Source organism: Miscanthus floridulus, chromosome 18 (genome assembly GCF_019320115.1).
Source record: "Miscanthus floridulus cultivar M001 chromosome 18, ASM1932011v1, whole genome shotgun sequence".
NCBI classification, from domain to species: Eukaryota; Viridiplantae; Streptophyta; class Magnoliopsida; order Poales; family Poaceae; genus Miscanthus; species Miscanthus floridulus.
In genome coordinates this window covers 132,432,616-132,442,792 of record NC_089597.1, presented here as the reverse complement: position 1 = coordinate 132,442,792, position 10,177 = coordinate 132,432,616, and the positions used below count along the sequence as shown (strand labels likewise).

The window sequence follows — 10,177 nt, the reverse complement described above, 5'->3', positions numbered from 1 at the left end:
TCTATATATTCCCACCTATAAATGTTTTCTCAAATATTGTTGATCGCTGCTATGTAACTCTATTGAAATAAGAATAGATATGCCATTGCATGTTTTAAATGGATTCAATATAATATTTCTTTTAAATGGAGTGAGACTTATGTTACTTTTGTATTTATGACAATCACAGTACTATTTCTGGAGCAACTACTCAGTTCTGCTACACTAATCCATGATCTTGTTCCTCGTTGTCAAGATTGCACAATTTTTTAGTACCTCCCATTGCTATAGAAGGGACAACAATTTTATGATTGATAAGTGATCACAACACGTGCCCACATAAAAGTGCCAGCAATAGAAAAGGCACATATGTTTGGCAGCATAATCAATTTCTGCCATAACTCTGACAAATTGTAGGTTAGAACCGGGAAAGAATTCAGAGGTGCACTTTAAATGCAACAGCATCAGACCATGCTTTCTAAGGTAAGTCAAATAGACATAGTTATTGTTTTGTATTATTTCTTTAAATGCTTTCTAAGTGGTCTGCAACTGAATATTCTTTACGAAAATATCAATTGCATATTTAGCTCATAAAATAAAATTTCCCTTCCTCTCAATGTTTAGACCTAAATCTCCTATATTATGGTAGTATAATAAAATTTCTTATTCTACTCAAAATTAATTTATACAAATCACTATCGCACCTAGAACTGTAGCAATCGGAAGAGTACCGGTTCGAACATTAGCGACTCAAGGGATGAATGCAAATTTCAAAGGCCTCAACACTTCCTATGACCCCGTATCGACACCATAAGCATCATCGGTACGATTAAATTCTGTACTGGCCCTCAACAGAGGACGCGGCAAAGCCGCGCCAGTCTTTCTAGTCAGATTGATATGGAACCATGGCTATGTCTTGTATTCTTTTGATTGGGTACTCACACCACACGCATGCGCATCTATACAAACGCAAAGAAGAGATGTACAAACGCAAAGAAGAGATTGGGAGGCGTCGCCTCCATTGCGCGAGAAACGCGCAGTACCATCGAACACATACGCTTACTTGTACCTTAAAATTTATAGAAAAATTGCAGAAAAACGTGCGATCACCGGAGCTTCCACAGGCCCATTCACGCTATGTCTTGTATTCACTATCACTGGCAATCGATGAATACCTTCTTCTCAAACTCCCTTTCACAACAGTTTTTTAGTACCTTCAGGTAACCTTATGGCTGAAAAAAAAAATCCACGGAGAGGAACCACGGGTTCCTCCAAGCACCGTAACAAACCTCATTATATATATACTGTATGCGATCACTCGCGATGGCAGGCAATTAACTTAGTGCAACGTGATAGGTAGTACTTTATTTTAAATTACATGACGTATTGCTTTTGTTCTAAATCAAATATTTTTTTATCTCTGACCATCTATTTAAAGAAAATCAATATAGTTTTACACCATGTGAATTACATATTATTAAAAGTGTTTATCATTGTGGATTTAAAAGACATAAACCTTAACGTTGTTAACCTATATAAGTTTTCAAAATTAATAATAAAAAACAGAAATGTTTGACTAGTACAAAACTAATATAACATATAATTTAAAACAGATGGAGCAATAGCCAAAGCCATAGTATAAACTTTAGTTGGCTAAAGTTATGTACTATTTTTCAGTCATGGAACAGTGTTTCCCTCTCACAACATTTCAGCATAAGCATCAACATAAGTTAAATTTTAGCATAAGCGAACATGGCGTAAAACTTTATATCACTTTAGCTCACTTGTGTTGTTTGAAGTTTTTTTTATAAGGTTGATCAAACTTTAGACAGCTTTTTTTAAAATGGCTGTTCTAAACTTTAGTGACTAAGCTCTAGAACGTGGACTCCAAACAGGGCCTAATTCTTGGTTTCTTTTATGGTGATGACACGGTTTACTGTAGTTAGTCAACGTCCGGGTCGTGTCATCGTGTGTGCGTGTAGGTGATCCAGACCGCTGAGGCACACGCACAAGCAACAATATGATGCAACGTGGCCATGTTCTATCTCCTCTACTAGTCGGGTTTTTTTTTTCTTTTGATTGAAAGCACTGCTCTACTACTCGTTTGCTTCGCCGTTTGGACATCGACGGATCATGCGAGGACGCCGACAAACAAAGTGGAGGAGAATGAGGCTTCCTTTGAAACTTACTCCGTATTTGAAAGGTTGAGGTCTCGGACGGTGGCGGCGATGCATGTGGAATCGCTATCGTTTGGTGGTGGCATACGTGTCACGCCGAGGATGATAGTCCTTTTTATTTAGAGTTCAAAACTCACGGTAACTGATGATAACAGTCAACGTGCCAATATATACTCCTCCTTCCAAGAGAAAGTAGTGTACTAGTTCTAGATTTGAACCAAATATCAAATTTTGTTAAGTTTAACAAAGTCTAATAAAAAGATAATATATTTCATTATGTTTGTTTGATATTACTTTTAATAATATTTGGTCAATTAAGCTTAAAATGATCTGATGACTCTAAAAAACGAGAACCACACTTTTTTTTAAAATCTTTATCGGAAGAAGTACTTTCTTTAGAAGATGTTTGTCAAAATACATACCAACTCTGGTTGCCAGTCTAAAATTGAATATTTCAAAACGGCATGGTAGGTTTCTCTGAGAAGATGCTCATGCTAGTTTTTTCTAGCGTAGGCTCTGTTCGTTTCTCTTATAATTTGTACTTTTCAGCTTGTTTTTTTTAGCTAAAATAGTATTTTTTTTATAACAAATCAGCTGAAACAGTGTTTCAATTTATTTTTTCAGCGAACCGAACGGGGCGTATTTGTTGCGTGACCGGAGACGGTGGATAGAGTCAAAGGGGGGCAGTACTTCCATTCCGTCCGAATATATGCCGGGGAGAGAATACAAGAAGGAAGGGAAGCAGCAGGACGGAGCATCATGAATCCACCGCCACACAGGAAGGCAACACCGCGACCAACCAAAAAGAAGACGGCTTTCTATGTTCCGCCCAAGTGGGTCGGGGAACACGGTGATGCTCCCTTTCTTTCTGTCGCTGAGAGCCTGCTCCCAGCAGCACATGATCTATCCAAACATGTTTTGAGGTTTGTTTTTATCATTTATCCTTTTATATCACTGTATGTAATAATTACCGAGCCATAACACAATGTGTACTCTCTCAATAAAAATAATAATAATCTTTTTTCAAGAAGTCAAACAAATTCAAGTTTCACTGATTTTACACAAAAAATATTAATACTAATAATGGTAAATAAATATGGTTAAATTAATATGAAAGTTATTTTATAGAAAAAATGTTTGAAGATACATATATTAATTGATATTATTTTATATAAAATTGATCAACCTTAAGAAAGTTTGACTATCATGAATGTAGAATTGATTTTTTTTTTGGGATAGATGGAGCAATGCCAATTCCATATTCGCTTTGGATAATAATAATAATAATTTTAGAGTAAAGTCCATCACCGTTCCTTAGACTGTGCCGTTGTGTCACCCTATAGTCCCTAAACTCTCGAAATGCTCATTTAAATACCTAAACATTGTTCGGGTCTTACTGTAGTCCTATTAGGAAAGTGAAAAATAATAACTATCTTGTTCTCACATGTCTTCGAAGAGACAAATTGTAACTGTTTTATTAGAACCAAATTTGAACGATACAATGTGATAATTGCCAATTGCCATTTGGGCCATGTTTAGTTCCCCTAATTTTTGAATTTGGCACTATGCAAAAAGAAGATTCTCCGTCACATCAAACTTGCGGTACATGCATGGAATACTAAATGTTGACGAAATCAAAAACTAATTGCACAGTTTAGTTGTACTTTACGAGACGAACGTTTTGAGCCTAGTTAATCAACAATTAGACAATTATTATCAAATAAAAACAAAACGCTACGGTAGCTAGAGTAGCGCACCGAATCCGGCGGCGCCGATTCGGTGGCCAACTAAACGAGGCCTCGGCAAGACCGCGCCCCCCCAGGACCAGGCGGATCTGCTCCCGTGCATTCCACGGGCTGACATCTCGGTCCCACCATCGCCTTCGTCCACCCTGGCCCCGTGGCCCGTAGTCCTTTGTGTGGGTGGCCTGGTGGGGGCCCGCCCATGCGCGCTTGGCCTCCTCCGTCCTCCCCACTCATCGCGGAAGGAGCCCCGCGCCAACCAGGCAGCCTGGCAGGCACCCAATCAACGGCCGGCCGGCCGGCAGCCGTCGGAGCGGGAGGGAGCCGGGAGAATAGTAAAGCCGCACGCACGCACGCGGAGGAGGAGCCAACGACAAATCAGACGAGGAGGAGCGCGGAGGCGGGGACAGCCTGCACTGCGCTGCGCCGGCCGGCCGGCCCCCCCACCTAGCCCTTGTCCCGGTTCCCTCCTCCCCCATTCAAACTTCCTGCCTTCGATTCGGGTCGATTCGAAGCGGGGCGGCAGAGGAGGCAGGGATTGGGCTCGGGGACGGCACTTCGGCGTCATCCACCACACATCACAGCAGCCATGGCGATGGAGGAGGCGGTGTCCGACAACACCAAGGGCCTGTCGCTCGCCGTCGCCTCCAGCGCCTTCATCGGCGCCAGCTTCATCCTCAAGAAGATCGGCCTCCTGCGCGCCGCCAAGTGCGGCGCCCGCGCAGGTACCGCACCACACCTCTCCGCGTTGCCGTGGCTAGTGTCCATTCGTCTTCTCCACGCGCGTCCTAGGATCCCATCCCACCCTGGCCTGCCTCTTGAGTCGTCTGATCTGATCTAATCTGCTCCTGCCTGGGCCCCGGGAGGTCGTTCGTTCTGAATCTGTGCCCGCATTCGTTCCCCTGATCCGAGGCTCCGAGCACTGCAGTGCCGTGCCGGTGCGTGATTTGACGCCTTGTCTACCGTGATTGGACCTGGCTGATGTCTGTGATTCTAGATCTTGACAATCCTGCGCCGTCTCTAGTCAAAGTCAGAAACCTGTGCGCGTCATGAGCGGTTCGGTCCTCATCGTCTTGTCCCTGTCTTCTAGATATAATACATGTGATCCAAGCTCGGGAGCCGCTGTGGTTTCAAGATGGGGTCAGTTTGGTTGCTCTGATATCTTCATCTAGTATTGTTGTGTTCAACTTCATCAATTATGTCTTCTTTTTTTTCGTCAAACCTGTTATAAGGTCTATCAGACATTCCATAAAAACAAGCTCTATTCATGCGGCATGCCCAATAGTCTTCTGATTTTAGCTTATCGGGCCCATTTCTGTTTTGCATTACAGGTGGTGGAGGATACACTTACCTCTCCGAGCCACTGTGGTGGGCCGGAATGACCACAAGTAGGCCACAATGCTCCACTTAAAATTTACTCTCAATTTATAACTTTGGCATCCCCAACTGAATTTGCCTAGTGTTGATCTTCACAAGTGCTGCTTGGGGAGGTCGCAAACTTCATTGCTTACGTATTTGCGCCAGCTGTACTCGTGACTCCACTCGGAGCGTTAAGCATAATCGTGAGGTGAATTTTCATACCATACCACAAGCTGATACCGCTTAGATATGCGGTCCTGCGATCTTCTTTGCTTGACATTGAGTTTTTTCTGGAATTGGGCAGTTCAGTGTTGGCACACTTTGTGCTCAAGGAGCGGCTTGAGAAGCTCGGGGTACTTGGATGTGTATCGTGCATAGTAGGCTCAGTTGTTGTTGTTATGCATGCTCCTGAAGAGCATATGCCAAACTCTGTCAAAGAAATCTGGAACCTAGCTACCCAACCAGGTGAGTCATTGCACCCAATCGTGCGCATGACAGTTTGTTGGAGCTGCAGTTCTCACAGAATGTCTCTATCCTGGGCTGTCGATCATTGGCAGGATTTCTAGCATATGCGGTGACAACATTGTTACTCGTGGGAACACTAGTACTCTTCTTTGAACCTCGATACGGTCAGACTAACATCCTGATATATCTGGGTATCTGCTCTTCAATGGGATCACTAACGGTAAGTGTGCTTTGAGTGGCAGATGCACAGATTAACTGTAGGAATATGCAGTTACTGAGCTTTCCTGACTTTGTAGGTTGTTAGCATCAAAGCCATTGGTGTTGCCATAAAGCTTACGCTGGACTGGAGTGAATCAGGCTGCTTATCCATACACATGGCTTTTTCTTATGGTTGCAATTGTCTGTGGGGTTTCTCAAATAAATTACCTGAACAAGGTATGCACATCTTTTTTTTTTTTTGAAACCTGTTGCTTCACTATGAGTGTATGTTGCTTGATTGTACCTAGAGCGTGTACTTCTGAGCATTGACAACTTAAAATATTTGTTATTCTGCTACAAGCTACAAGCATATTTTAACCATCCACTACAAGTTATCAAGAAAACTTGCATCTTAAATTCGTCTAGTACATTTCTGATTGTTGCAGCATATATCTCAGTTTTAGGGTTATGCCAACTTCCTTCTATTTTTGCAGGCACTGGATACCTTTAATCTGGCTATTGTTTCCCCTATTTATTATGTAATGTTTACTACCCTTACAATAGTGGCGAGTGGAATTATGTTTAAGGTACAAACTAGCCCTATTTGTTTTGTTAATTAAGCATAACTAGGCTGTGTTTGTACTTATTGGGCTTATTACTACAAAACTATGAAATGCAGGACTGGGCTGGTCAAAGCTTTAGTAGTATTGCTTCTGAATTATGTGGCCTAATAACCATCCTTTCTGGGACCATTTTGTTGCACACAGCAGAGGAGGGAGCCAACAATTCTGCAGGTAGTCATTTAGCTCAATTTGCTGTTTTTACATATGTGTGTAATTCTTCTCTAGCAAAATACACCATGCTCTGCTGAATCGTTATTCCCCTTTTTTGTCGATAACTCCTAATGCTCCAATTTCATGAAAGAAACAATCAGGCTTTTCTATGAGGATTGAACACTTTATGCGACCAAAAAAATTGCCAAGCTATTGCTTTATCAGTAAATAGTGTTATCAAATTATCACTTAATTGGTGATAGACGGTGATAGCCCTAAGTTAGCATTCATGGTCCTCAACATTTGTAAAAATATTTCATTACTTTTCTGACCAAAAGCTCATTTGGACTCACGTCTTGTTTGTGAGGATAAAACTTCCAAAAAGTTGTCGATCTGGCATATTCTGGCAGTAATAATATATTTACGATGACTCGATTTTGTGGTTAGCTCGCTGGTGGTTTATTTGTTTTTTTATTGGCAAAGTTGTACTATTTCCTACTCTAGGGGCCATGCATGAGTCTTCTTAGACTCGTTGATCTTCTTAATATAATGATGATATGCAGCTCTCCTGCTCATTCGTGAAAAAATATATATTTATGATGACAAAGCTTGAACTGAGCAAAATTTTCTGTTAATTTCAGCTTTGTTGCCTTGGCCTTTGGATAAAGGGTCTATATCATGGTGTATCAGCTTAAGCACTGACAATCTGTTAAAGAATGTTGAAGAGGACTACTTCGTAGCTCTGCAAAGTTCACCTGCCCCAGTATGATGATACATTTTCCTCCGCTTTTGCTATTGATTGAAGAAACTAATAGACATCGGAAACGGAACATGCAAATCGAGGTGTAAATCTTAATAGTGCCAGCAATCTGGCAGTTTTGGGCTGAGGAGATTTCATCTGCCATTTTTCGGGTTGTACATAGGAGCCTGTAAATTTGTGATTGTTTTTGTACTGGGACAGGATAGAACTTCGCCATTGTTTAAAGCAAGCAGAATTATTGCCTGCATGTTGTAGTTTGTGTAAATGTTTCTCCTTTAACTAAAGCTCAGAAGTGAAGATTGATGCATCCAGTTGTATTCTGCATTCTCGAATGTTTTTGGTGTTGAACTAAAGATCGAAATGATGCACATGCTTATCACCCTCGCTTGGGGATGTAAGCTTACCTAGTAGTACTCCCTTCGTTCCAAATTTATGTCCAGATGCATAGCAAAATGGATATAAAAAAAAAGTCAAAACAACTTATAATTTGGAACGGAGGTAGTACTATTCACCTTTACGGTATGTTTGTCGGTTTCTACAACCATTATTTTTAGGTAAAAATCGATCCTTATTATCATCTTGTAATGTGAAATTTCTGTTTAGTGCCTGTTTAGTTCTCAAAATTTTGCAAATTTTTTTAAGATTCCCCGTCACATCGAATCTTTGGACGCATGCATGAAGCATTAAATATAAATAAAAAATAAAACTAATTACACAGTTTAGACGAAATTCACGAGACGAATCTTTTAAGCCTAATTAGACTATGATTGGACATTAATTGCCAAATAACAATGAAAGTGGTACAGTACCATTTTTTAAAAAATTTCGCCAACTAAACAAGGCGTTAGCTAGACGAGCTGAAATTTGCTGCCCCGCCTCTGAATTTGGACTTTTGCCAAACTGGTACCAGAATGTCCTTGACAATTTTTTCAAAAGATCCACCCAGTGACCCACAAATTAACCTTCAATGTAACTGTAGTTTGTAAGGTACATCAGTAGGGCAAGGGAAGCCGCCTCAGGGTCATGGCCTGCTACTGCTAGTTGTGGTGATTCAGGGCCATGAACTTGCACTGCTCACTCATGGCCTGGAGCAGCGCCTCCTTGTCAAGCATTGCACGTAGCCTCACATTCTCCTCCATCGCCTTTACATTCTCCTCCGTCACGACTTCAGCTTCTTTCTGAGCTTTCTCACTCTCAAGCTGGTTAGTCTCGGCAACTAGCCTGTTCATCACAAAGACAAGGAACTCAATGTCAGATTGAGTACAGTTAAAGAGTTTGGATGCTATGTAGCAAAATATAGACATACTTGCCTGCCAACTGCTAAACAGACTTTTTGTAAAAGTAAATACTAACGGCGTTGGGCCGACTGCCAACTAAGTGAGGCCCCGTTCGCTTGTCTTAAATTTGGCTTGTTCGGCTTGTTTTTTCAGCCGTAACAGTGTTTTTCTCTCACAACAATTCAGCGGAACAGTGTTTTTCAGCCAGTTTCAGCCAAAATTCAGACCAGCGAACGGGGCCAGTATGCGTTCAACATGACATAAAAACGTACGACGAATCGGTCCTTAACCGACACAGACGGGGATAGATCCACACCCAATACCTCCATGCCTTGTTGCGTCTCTATCGACATCCCACCTGGTCTCCATTCATTATTAACACATGATTATTTCCACGATAGAATATAGCCAACCGTGACTAGATATCATCCTATCTTGCAGGTGATAGGAAATCACCTGACTTTACCGGTCTAAGCATGGCTAAGCATTGATTCGCTCTTGGACCTAAATAGGATTCAGAGTACATTTACTGGACAAGGAAGAGATAAATATGCAACAAGTGTTTGCATCCAACTCCTATAACTTAATGCATCACACATATAAAGATACTCAAAGTGATATTTTTAAAACATAGGAGACTTAGAATGCTCCGGGGCTTGACTTTCAGAAAAGAGGAAGGTTGGTGATCTGGGCACTCAAGCTGTTCTTCTTCGTTGACTCCTCCTTATGGGGCCTGCACCTCTTGCTCCTGAACTTGCTATTGCTCCTCCGGAAGTCCTTGTTCGAATTCCAGAAGAGTGACTCTCTCCGAAACACCTATTGCATGCATATGCACAGCATGAGAGTCATGAATGCAAAAGAGATGAAAGGTGATGAGACATGTACATCCATGTATAGATGGATACATGAATGACATGATGATACAAGATTAACATTTATTTTACTGAGTAGGTGCATATTTCTTCTTGAAAACAAGAACTACACACTCACCAAGCTTTAACAACCTAAGATAAAGTTGTTCATCTTCAGTAAGAGATCTAGCACCTGCAACTAACAATTTATCTTAATTAGCCTAAGCATCTAAATCATCACATCAACTCATATAAAGCAATCAAGTCATTCACTGCATTCAACAGATTCAGGGCTGCAGACAGCAGCTGCTAGTTTAATTCATAACTGAAGTCATGCTGACCCAAAAGACATGCATCAAGACAATCTTGAAAGCTTATGAAGTTAGCTACAATTCATCTTTAATCATTTCCTGCATGATTCCCAAGTTAATAGGGTCAAACAGTCACATTTCTTAAATCTGGTCCAAAAATTTCAGAGAACAACTAGTTCTGAAGACCAACTTTGAACACTCATAACTCACAAACCATTTGGTCAAATACCATAAAAATTAACACAAGCTAGATAAGTGAGTTATCTACAACTTTGTTATAGACAA

At 41.1% G+C, this 10,177-nt stretch overlaps 1 pseudogene; it reads left to right on the top strand.

Annotated features, from left to right (window-relative positions):
* The first annotated feature begins 4,091 nt into the window (after positions 1–4,091).
* Positions 4,092–7,780, top strand: LOC136520457 (probable magnesium transporter NIPA6; annotated as a pseudogene).
* Positions 7,781–10,177: the final 2,397 nt, after the last annotated feature.